General features: G+C 51.4%; 1 pseudogene; it reads right to left on the bottom strand.

The window, feature by feature from the left end:
• Positions 1 to 1,487: 1,487 nt before the first annotated feature.
• Positions 1,488 to 2,901, bottom strand: LOC146354552 (uncharacterized; annotated as a pseudogene).
• Between the last annotated feature and the right edge of the window lie 7,666 nt (positions 2,902 to 10,567).

The following is a 10,567-nucleotide window of genomic DNA, read 5'->3' as shown; positions in this document are numbered from 1 at the left end:
ATTTCTCCATGAATCTCCGGGAGGCCGAATGCCAACGTATTCGGCCCCCAAAATTGGTGGAGAAACGGTCCACCCCCCCGCCCCCAACGGAATGGGACTTACCTTTGGCGAATGTCCCTGGCGCTGGCGGCTCCCGGCGGCGGTTTGGCGGTGGTTTGGTGGTGGCAGCAGCGGCGGCTGGTCTTCCGATGGGCTGCCGCCGCAGCCATTTCCAAGTGAAAAAAAAAAACCCACAAGCAGATGTGATAGGCTACGTAAAGATTTACATAGCCTATCACGGCTAGATTTTCAAAAAACACCGTGATAGGCTACGTAAATCCTTACGTAGCCTATCACGGCTGATTTTGGGGGGGGGGGAAGCTCATACGCAAATGGCGGCGCCCATGGGCGCTGCCATTTGTGTTCCTTATTTGGGCACGTGTAGTTTATGTAAACATTTACGTAGACTACGGCGAAAATAAGGGCAACGCTATTTGCGTTGCCCTTATTTTCACCGTAGTCTACATAAATGTTTATGTAGACTACACATGCCCAAATAAGGAACGCAAATGGTGGCGCCCATGGGTGCCGCCATTTGCGTACGCGCTTCCCCCCCCCCAAGTCAGCCGTGATAGGCTATGTATGGATTTATGTAGCCTATCATGGCTGACTGCAGGGATGCAAATGGCGGCGGCTAAGGCCGCCGCCATTTGCGGCCCAGCCGGCCAGCAGGATTCACGGCCGGAGGGATGGGGCGCCTCCCCCCCTGCCAGACTTTCGGCTGGAGGGATGGGGCACCTCCCACCTGGCCAGTATTTCAGTGGGGAGGAACGGAACGCCTCCCCCCCACCACGAAGCAAGCTGCGGGACCAGGTAAGTGACTTTCGTCCATCCCTAGGAGAACAGAGGATGACTTATTTCTTATATCTTGGAGCTATATAAAGTGCCAAGCAAAATCCAGTGCTTTGCTTTCTGCTTGCAATGCCAATCTGTTTGATGGGTAATAAAGAGTCAGACACACGTGTTTGGATGCAAACCAGGCCACATTTTATTGGACTATCTGCAAAAGGGAAACCCCGGTCAGGCACTGAACTGTGCCAGCTGCTAGCTGACACTGAAATGGGTGAAAAACATTCGCAGCCTGTGGAGTGGAGTGTCAACATCACCACCCCACAGGGCTATCCCTTTAGGGGGAAGTAGACCTTTCCCTATCATTGCCCCCTGGGTGGGTGAGGTGAGTCAGCCTCACAGGTAACCCTTATCCCCTGATGGGCTGCAAAACCCAGAGTGGAGGCCTCAGGAGTCACCTGTCACCAGAACAGCGCCTCTGAATGCTGATGCTCGCCGTCCCTATTCTCATCCCCACTGCCCATCCTAGCAGCCACTGGAAGTGACAAGCCTACTGCTTAAACTCCCCCCACCTGCGCCGAAGGACTTTTCGTAGGCCCCTTTGCTGATCCAACATAAATATGTTGTTACCTAAATTAGACAGGTGCACACCATCCTGTCTATAAAGCTCCCCGCAAGGCTATCTCCCTGTTCATTTTCTGACAGGCCCTTTCCATGGCCCTCTGGTTCAGAACATCCCTCCAATTAATTCTAGGAAGCAAACACGACCAAATGATGGTTATCCCTGGCCGATGGTGCTGAATAACCTGAAAATTGGCCAAGGCCTGCAGGATGAGGTCCTTGCCTTTCAAACAACCCAGGTCATTCCCCTCTAGATGCAGCATCAAACCTGCAGGGGGCTGTGCACCAAATCTTGATGGAATAGAGTGGGTGGGAGGCGCTCCCACCACATGCCGCGTCTGCCAAGCCACTGCATGCAGGCATGTCGGGACAGTCCGAGCTGAGGTCCGCAGCCTGACCGGGAAGCCCTCTCCGACCAGCCCAGAACACCATGCTGTGTCCACATCTGAGCACACGCACAAATTCATGTCCATTCCATCAATCTAAAGGAAATAAAGAGAACAGTAAGAACACAAAAAGGAGAGGCTTGTCACTGGTATCAAGGGAAAGCCCACACATAAGTCATGAAGTCCTTGGAATGCCATCTACCCACCACCTTTACCTGATCAAGTGAAAAACCCAAAGACACAGCTATAGAAGCAGCCCCAAGTCAGAAGGAAGGTATCCCAAATCGGTATTTACCTAGACCAAGAGCACCCAATGCTAGTTTAGTGACAGCCCAAAATTGATATTTAGTTAATGGGCACCCATCAGAATGACAAAATAGTGGGCCATCTACCGGCCCCCTTAGATCCAAGAAATCAGCTAATGCCCTGACAGGGCATAACTCCTCCACTTGTTCAGGGAGGAGGGACACCATTTCACCCCAACCCAGCTGGTCAGTCTTGGATCTTCTGAGCTGAATCCGGACAATATCCAAATGGGTTTGGATGTCAGAATACCTCAGGGCCCTCCCAGAGACATCACCCTTGGATGCCCAGACCAGTTTGGAAATTCTGAGGGCCATAAAGAAAGCCGTTAAGGCAGCCGCATGAAACAATGACCCTTAGTAAGGGGAGGCACAGATGGATGGCCATAATCTCCGGAGTCCTAAAAGGATATCTGGAGAAAAGGGGCACCTGGAGTCCGCCACTGCAGGTGATACCCTGGCCTAGCCCGGAATGGTATGCTGTACCCCGAAATCTGCATTATTATCAGTCATGCCCTTGAATTTGGACCAGAAGGCCAATGCAGCCAGCTTACCGCTGATGGACCTGGCTGAAAGCCCCCTATATTCCTGGAATACACAGAGAACTGCAGGAGATGATCCACAGGCATGGGCTGCAACTGCTGTAACTGCAGTTCACAGTGAAAAGTATGGAACTCCCTACCTGCTGTGTCGTAAGCAGCTCTAGTGCTGGGAGCAATGGAGGCCATCATGGCATGTTCTGCTTCAGGCCGCCAATCTCCCATAGTGCGGTTGGCATGGGGTCTGGCAATGGATGTGCCCAAGGGGCCCTCTGTCTTCTTGTGGGCCAATGGAACACCAAGCTCTCCCGCCAAGGCACAAAAATCCTGCATCAAGTTGGTGCAAAGTGTGGAATCCTTGGGGCCAGCAAACAAAAAATCATCCAGATAATGGACCACACTCTGCACCCTGTCCTATCTCTTACTGCCCACTCTAAGAAGGGACTAAACCTCTCAAACATGGCACAAGAGATGGAGCACCCCATGGGAAGGGTAAATGCAGAAGGTATAATTTATTATAGGGATGTACGAAACTCACTTACCTTTGCTCCATCCCTCCCCATGGAATCCTCGATGGGGGGGGGAGGCGATCCGGTCCTCCCCTCCGGAATCCTCGATGGCTGGCTCTGCTCTGCAGCCAGGCCGCGGAGCAGCTGGCCAGGGCTGTCCACAGCCGGATTTCCGGCCGCGGATGGCCTGGTGCAGATGCAAATGGCAGCCGCCGTAGCTGCCACCATTTGCGTCCAGCCAGACAGCCGTGATAGGCTACGTAAGAATTTACGTAGCCTATCATGGCTAACCTCAAAAAACACACAAAAATGCAGCGTACGCAAATAGCGGTGGCTACAGCAGCCGCCATTTGCGTTCCCTATTTTTTGCCGATTTATCTTACGTAAATATTTACGTAAGATAAAATGGCGAAAAAAAGGGGGAACACAAATAGCGGCCGCCGTAGCCGCTGCCATTTGCGTACGCTAAGTTTTTTTTAAATTTTAGGTTAGCCGTAAATTCTTACGTAGCCTATCATGGGCCAAGGACGGCAATGGCGGTGGCAGCAGCCCTGCTGCGGCTGGCAAGGAGACCAGCGGCCACCGCCAGAGTGGCCGCCACCGGAACCACCACCGCCGCCGAATCCACCCCAGGTAAGTGCCGACCTGGGGGGATTCTGCGGGGGGGCGGGGGGGCAGGGGGGCAGGAGGCTGTTCCGCCGCAGATTCCAGGGGGCCAGATTCTAAAGAATCCAGCCTCATTGGAATCCGTGGCAGAATTCTCCACCATCCCTAATTTTATATAGCATTTTCCCATAAGTTCCCCACGCCCGAGCCCGGACCATAGCCACTGTAGCATCAAAAGAAGTATAGTGCACCGAACACAAGTGGTCCAGAATCTCATCATTCACTGAACCACCTTTGGGGAAGGAGAGGTTATGAATTACCCCAAAATTTTCTTAGGAGCGATACCCGGGGGGAAACCCATAAGTTAGGAATCAGTGGAGTGGGAAAAGGGGCAAGGACTGTACTCACAGTTACCTCTTTATCAATTTTGGCTTTTACTAACTGCTCCATGCAACAAACAGAATTCTGATTCTTAGAAAATTGGGCCCTCCATTGACCCTGAAAAGGAATCCTAAAGCTGTCCATGAAACCCTGCTCAAGGTAAATGGCATCTTCCTTTTGCGTGTACCTCCTCAGCTGCCACCGAAGAGGCCCGACCTTAACTGGGTTGGGTCCCTTTGGGAGGAGGTGGTTTCCCACCCCTGGGTTTCCTACCACCCTGACCATCCCTCGGAGGGCCTTGCTAGCCCTTGGTCCTGGGACAAGAATCATAGGGTTGGAAGAGGCCTGCAAGACCATCGAGTACAGCCCCCTGCTCAGTGCAGGAAGCCTGATTCCCAGTCGGTCTCCCATCCAAGCACTAACCAGGGCTGACCCTGCTTAGCTTCTGAGATCAGCTGGGGTTGATGGCGGCCCTCATACGAAAGGCCTTGTCATAGGCCAGCCAAGCCCTGCTCTCATATTCTGCGTAAGCCCGGTAAATGACATTATTGTATTTGGTGAGGATCCACCCACGCTCCAGAAATTTTTGTTGCACTATACCCAAATAGATCAGGAAGCCTGGCAGCCAATTAGCCCAGGTCCGGGCAACCTTCCTCCACCTGCCTCTATCCTGCTCTTTGTCCCCAGATTTTTCCTTGTCTTTGGAGTCCAGTTCCTGGAATAACAAGAAGAAAACATCAATAAATTTCCTGAGGAGGATCTTATCCCTCGTGGTGGGTGTCAAATGGAAGCCAATTGGTGTGGAAGTGCCACAGGTGGGTATCGCATCCTTTCCTACGTTAGTGCATGGAACTGCTTGTATGTGGGGTGGTAAAGATTGAATTCCCTTAGTGGGTCCCGCTGGGCCCTGCCAAACTGGTGCACAGGCAGCTGTCACTGTCGAGGGCTGCTGTGAGCTCGCATCAGGCAGTGAAGCAGCTGATGCAGTGGCCGGAGTGGAGAGGAGGGAAGCGACAGAAGCTGACACTGCCAGAGGCAATGTGGGAGCTTTCAGCACACCCGAGGTCACCAGGGCATCCGGGGTGGGAGGCTCCACGGCCGCCACCCCTGGGCCCGCCACCACGATGGGTGGGGGCTGCATAGGCACCTCAGGTAGAGAAGCGGTACCGACTGCCTTCAGGGTAAGCTGTTCTCCAGACAGCGGGGGGAAAGGCCATCGAGACGCTGTCATCCATGGAAACTGCCCCCAAGGCCCCAGCGGGCCCCATCTAGGCCAAGTGAAATGAGTTGCGGCAGTTGCTTCACCTGCATCTGGGAAAGCCAGAGCTGGGTATTCCGATGCCGTAGTAGATGGCATCATCCCCAGTGTTGGGGCCTGTGGCATCGTAGGCACTGATCCTTCCTCTGCCAGAAGGGCTGGTCCCAAAATCTGAGTAGGAACAGAGCTGGAAGATGCTTCAATGGCATCCCAATGCACTGCAAGAGAAAGTAACAATGTATGCCGGGTCTGCCGCCTAGTTGGTTAGGCTGCCAGCCACCAGATGTACTTGGTCCAGCAGATGTGGGTGGTGCGATCCCTTTGTCTTTCTCTACTGCCTCCAGGCGTGCAAGGATTGTAGCCAAATCAGGACCCACCTCCTCTTCTGAGGAGGAGTCGCGCCTCCCTTGTGGCCTCTTGACTGGTGCGCGAGGGGCCTTGCCCTTTCCTTTCTTGCCCCCTTGCCCTTTTGGGGGAGGCATATCACCTGACAATATTATGGGCCCAAAACAAATGATTCCAAGGGAGAGCTCACCAGAGAATAAGTAGGGATGTACGAAAGTCACTTACCTTTTCAATGAGGCGATTCGCAGTGGGGGGAGGCGCTCCACGCTTCCCCGCAAAATCCTTCTCCGGCTGGCTCCACTCCACGGAGATTCCACGGAGCTGCCAGCCGGGGCCTCCCACAGCCGGAAATCCGGCTGCTGGGCAGCCTTCCTTCCAGAAGAAAAAAAACAAACCCCACGTATGCAAATGCGTGGCGGCTACAGTGGCCGCCATTTGCGTCCCCTTTTTTCACAGTTTTAGCCTATGTAAATATTTACGTAAGCTATTAAGATGAAAAAAAGGGCAACGCAAATGGCGTAGTGGGCGCCATTTGCGTTCCTCCCCCCCCCTGCCATTTTAGCCTATGTAAATATTTACATAAGCTATTATGGCGGGGAAAAAAAAGGAATGCAAATAGTGCCCACTACGCACCACCAGCTGCTGCCACCGCCGGAGCCACCACTGGAGCCACCGCCATCCGGAACATCTGCCCCAGGTAAGCCTTGTCCCGGGGGGAATCCACGGGCGGGGGCAGGCCATTCTGCCATGGATTTCGGGGGGCTGAATGCCAGTGCATTCGGCCTCACTGAAATCCATGGTGGAATTCTCCGCCATCCCTAAGAATAAGGCCAAACACTCACACTACACCACCTACTGCCAAGTAAGCAATCCCAACTGTAGGTTAAACCCTTCAGGTATTAGCTAAACTGCCTGGGATAACTTCTCCAGGTTTCAAACAGGCCTTCTGCTAGCAAGCTGCCAGGGATAGATCCCCCAGACCTACAAACCCACTGGGCCATTGCAAAAGACAGAGCTCCATTCAGCTGCTGTGGCACGAATGCCCCAATAAAACTAGGATTCCCGGCCCAAAGGATACTGGGTACAGAAAGTGGTGGTGGTGCTGGGAACAGAAGCCCCTGGTTAGAAATGTACCCCCATTGGGGGGAGACCCCACCAGTCAAGGAATTCTTGAAGGGGGCCTGAACGGGAACTAGGGGAGGCAGATATGAACTGGGTAAGAACCCTTCACAGATTGCCCCCCTCTGTCTCCCTGGAGCCCCACTCCAAAACTCGGGCAGCCAGCCCCAGAAGATCAGGCATCCATGCCTGGTGCCCATAAGTGGAAGACCACTGATCACGTGGCCCTCTCCCTGCTCTGAATGGCAGGGAGAGCTCAGAATAGGGTAGGGATGGCGGATAATTCCACCACGGATTCCAGTGAGGCTGGATTGTTTAGAATTTGGTCCCCCGGAATCCATGGTAGAATGGCCTCCTACCCCCCACCCCCTGCAGAATCCCCCCGGGATGGAACTTACCTGGAGAGGATGCGGCGGATTTGGCGGCGGCGGCGGCAGCTGGTATTCTGGCCGGCTGCAGCCGGGCTGCTGCAGCCGCCATTGCCGTCCTTGCAGCTGTGATAGGCTACATAAGTATTTACGTAGCCTATCATGGCTAACCCCCCCAAAAACAAAAAACCAGTGTACGCAAATAGTGGTGGCTACGGTGGCCGCCATTTGCGTTCCCTATTTTTCGCCGTTGTAGCCTACGTAAATATTTACGTAGGCTATTACGGCAAAAAAAAGGGGAACGCAAATAGCATAGTGGGCGCTATTTGCATTCCTTTTTTTCTGCCGTTCTAGCCTACATAAATATTTACGTAGGCTAGAACGGCGAAAAATAGGGAACGCAAATGGCGGCCACCATAGCCGCCATTTGCATACGCTTTTTTGGGGGGGGGTTAGCCGTGATAGGCTATGTAAATACTTACATAGCCTATCACAGCAGCCTGGCTGGACGCAAATGGCAACTGCCATTTGCGTCCGCACCAGCCCGTCCATGGCCGGAAATCCAGCTGCAGATGGCCCTGGCTGGCTGCTCCACGGAGCTGCTGCGGAGCGGAGCCAGCCAGGCAGGATTCCAGGGGGGAGGACTGGATCGCCTCCCCCCCCCCCCGTCGAGGATTCCAGGGGGAGGGATGGAGCGCCTCCCCCCCCACCGCAAATCAATCCACGAAAAGGTAAGTGAGTTTCGTACATCCCTAGGCGCAGGCTCCTGAGCCGACCAGCCCTTCCTGTGACTGGTGGTGCACAAAGAAGCTGTTGCCCCTCAGGCTGGAGAATGCCTCCACCGAGGCCTGGATGCTGCTGCTGCTGTGGCAAGAACTTTGGCCGATCCTTGGCCTGGGGAGGAGACGTGCTGCCGAAAAGCCTCACCACCACCAAATGGGACGCCACTGCTGCTCCTCCGTGTGCTACATGCTTGGCAGCCGTGCATCCCAGAGGCGTCTGAGAGGGGCACAGAGAGCTAAAAAGACACCTCTCCATCCCCTCCCACCTCTGGTGGTACCACCACCAGGCTGCCAAAGGCAGCCAAGCATGTCTCTTCACCCCACCCACCCACAATGCCCCCCCCATGGCCAGGCAAGCCAGACGTGGGGTATGGCACTCTACAGAATATCTGCACTTATTTTGATATGGACTCATGTACATCGATTTCTGTGCTGCATTTATAATCAATAGAACTGTGCAAGCAATTTAAAGAAGATCCAAAACAGTTTGAAATGGTCCATTTTTTTTATTCCTGGTCCAGTGCTCCAACAGCTGTTCAGAACCCACATTTAGGTTTTTAGGTGTGGTGCATCTGTCCACTCTTAATTGAGGAAAGACAGAGCTGAAAGGGGAAGTAGAAGGAGCGAGGAGTCAAAGTGGCATGTCGGTGAAAACAGGGAGAAGACTGTGATTGGAAAAGATGGAGCTTTAAATTCCCCCTCTCTTCTTCCTCCACCCAAAAAGAGACTGAGGATGTATATATATGCCCGTGCATTGACTCACCGTGTTCATTCTGCTGTCTTGGAGATGATGGCTTATATGTTACAGAAGCAGGAGAAGTAGCAAGTGATTCTCAACTTTCTTTGCTTCTGCTGTAATGTGTCAAGTGAGATCTGTCATATCTATAGAGGTCATCTGGGCTCACAGTGAGAGATTCATGAATTACGCTATATATGAATAGAAACTCGCGTCATTCATAGTTTTTTCTAGGTGTGTGCAAGAATTTTTCACTTGACTTTTCATTCATTTTCAAGGTTAACACCTTCATTAATTGCATTGTTCATTCATTAGAATCACGTTAGTTTTGTAATACGTTTAATGCACTTTTGTTATTCCCATTCATTTTAGTTTTCCATTGACTTAAATGAGAACCCCAACATCTCTTCTGCTGCCTGTAACTTTGGCGTTTTCCATCCAATGGGCATGGCATTTCCAAACCTTCTACCACTTTCTGAAGGGATCAGACATGCTGTCTTTCAGATGGAAAGGAAGAAAGGGCCCCCCATTTTATTTGCAATTCAAATATAGATAAAACCTAACTCCTATCTAAACTAAAAGGAGAATAATGGGGCACATAGGAAAAAAAATACAATATGGAATGGAATTAAATGCTCAAAGGGACTGTAAAAAAATTGGGGAGTTGGAATAGTTTTTGCACTAATGCAAAGCACAGAAGAATCTGCAAATGATCTTTCCCCAAGGAGCAAAGAAAGGACCAGCACAGGTGAAAAGAACTTGTGCTTTTTCTCTTTTATAATCCTCCACATCCCCCCCCCCCGCCCCACTGCCGCCATTGCTGCTGTAGTTGGAGGATCCCATGTGTGGAAAGAAGGCAATTTGGACATGCTGGCTGAGGCTGAGGGGGGTTGAAGTCCAAATATCTGGAGCACACCAGGCTGAGGAAGGCTGAATTAAACCACACTCAAGCTGCCTTAATCATGGTTTGACTTTGGCATGCTGTCTGAACTGAGCCAGAGGGCTCCTTCACATGGATCTTTTATCCTGTAAAATAAAGATTGTTAACTCACAGAAGTTTATGGGTCCTTTTCATGATATCGCTAACCTCCAGGGCACATCCAGAGGTATTTCCTGCTTATTCCACCTGAAATAGATCTGGAACTAATGAACCATTTTTTAAACTCGGAATGTAACATGGTTAAAACAGCCACTAGATGCTGCTGTTTCATTGAGGTCTATGGAACATTGAAAATTCAAAGGCTCCCCTCTCAGCAATCATGTGGCTGCTGTTTGGGAGTCTGCGATAACCGTTGAAAGGCTCCAGAACGGGAGGACTGCAGGGGTTTTCTCTAGTGTAAAGGCAGCCAGAGTAGAAGACTCCCCTGCTATATGGAGGACACAACCACACAAAGCAATTTAAAACAGCCAACACATACTTGCTTACTCATACGGAATTAAATTTAATAAACAATACAAAGCATGAAAAGAGAACTGACAAAGTATTTATCTGCAGGTCCCATAATTGTTCTATGTTAGAGCGAAGCATACAACTTGAACTCCTGAATTCTCATGTGGTTCTCTTTCAGAACAAGGCATTGCAAACACTTTTCAAGAGTTTCCTTGAAAACCTATCCAAACGCTTTGGCTTTCTCTGTTCTAAACCTGGTTGTCTTCTTTTCAGGCAGAGAAACACTGGCTTCCTGCCATTGTCTTTCTAAAGAAAAATATGCATTTACTTAGCACAATGTAGAACAGACATTTCAGAAATTACATCTCTGTTGGAAGTGTATTCAAACATGTACTCA

Source organism: Heloderma suspectum, chromosome 2, assembly GCF_057233095.1.
Source record: "Heloderma suspectum isolate Gila_16-S chromosome 2, 16-S_ref, whole genome shotgun sequence".
Taxonomy (NCBI): Eukaryota; Metazoa; Chordata; class Lepidosauria; order Squamata; family Helodermatidae; genus Heloderma; species Heloderma suspectum.
Note: the sequence above shows the minus strand (reverse complement) of the source record. Positions and strands in the feature narration are given on the sequence as shown.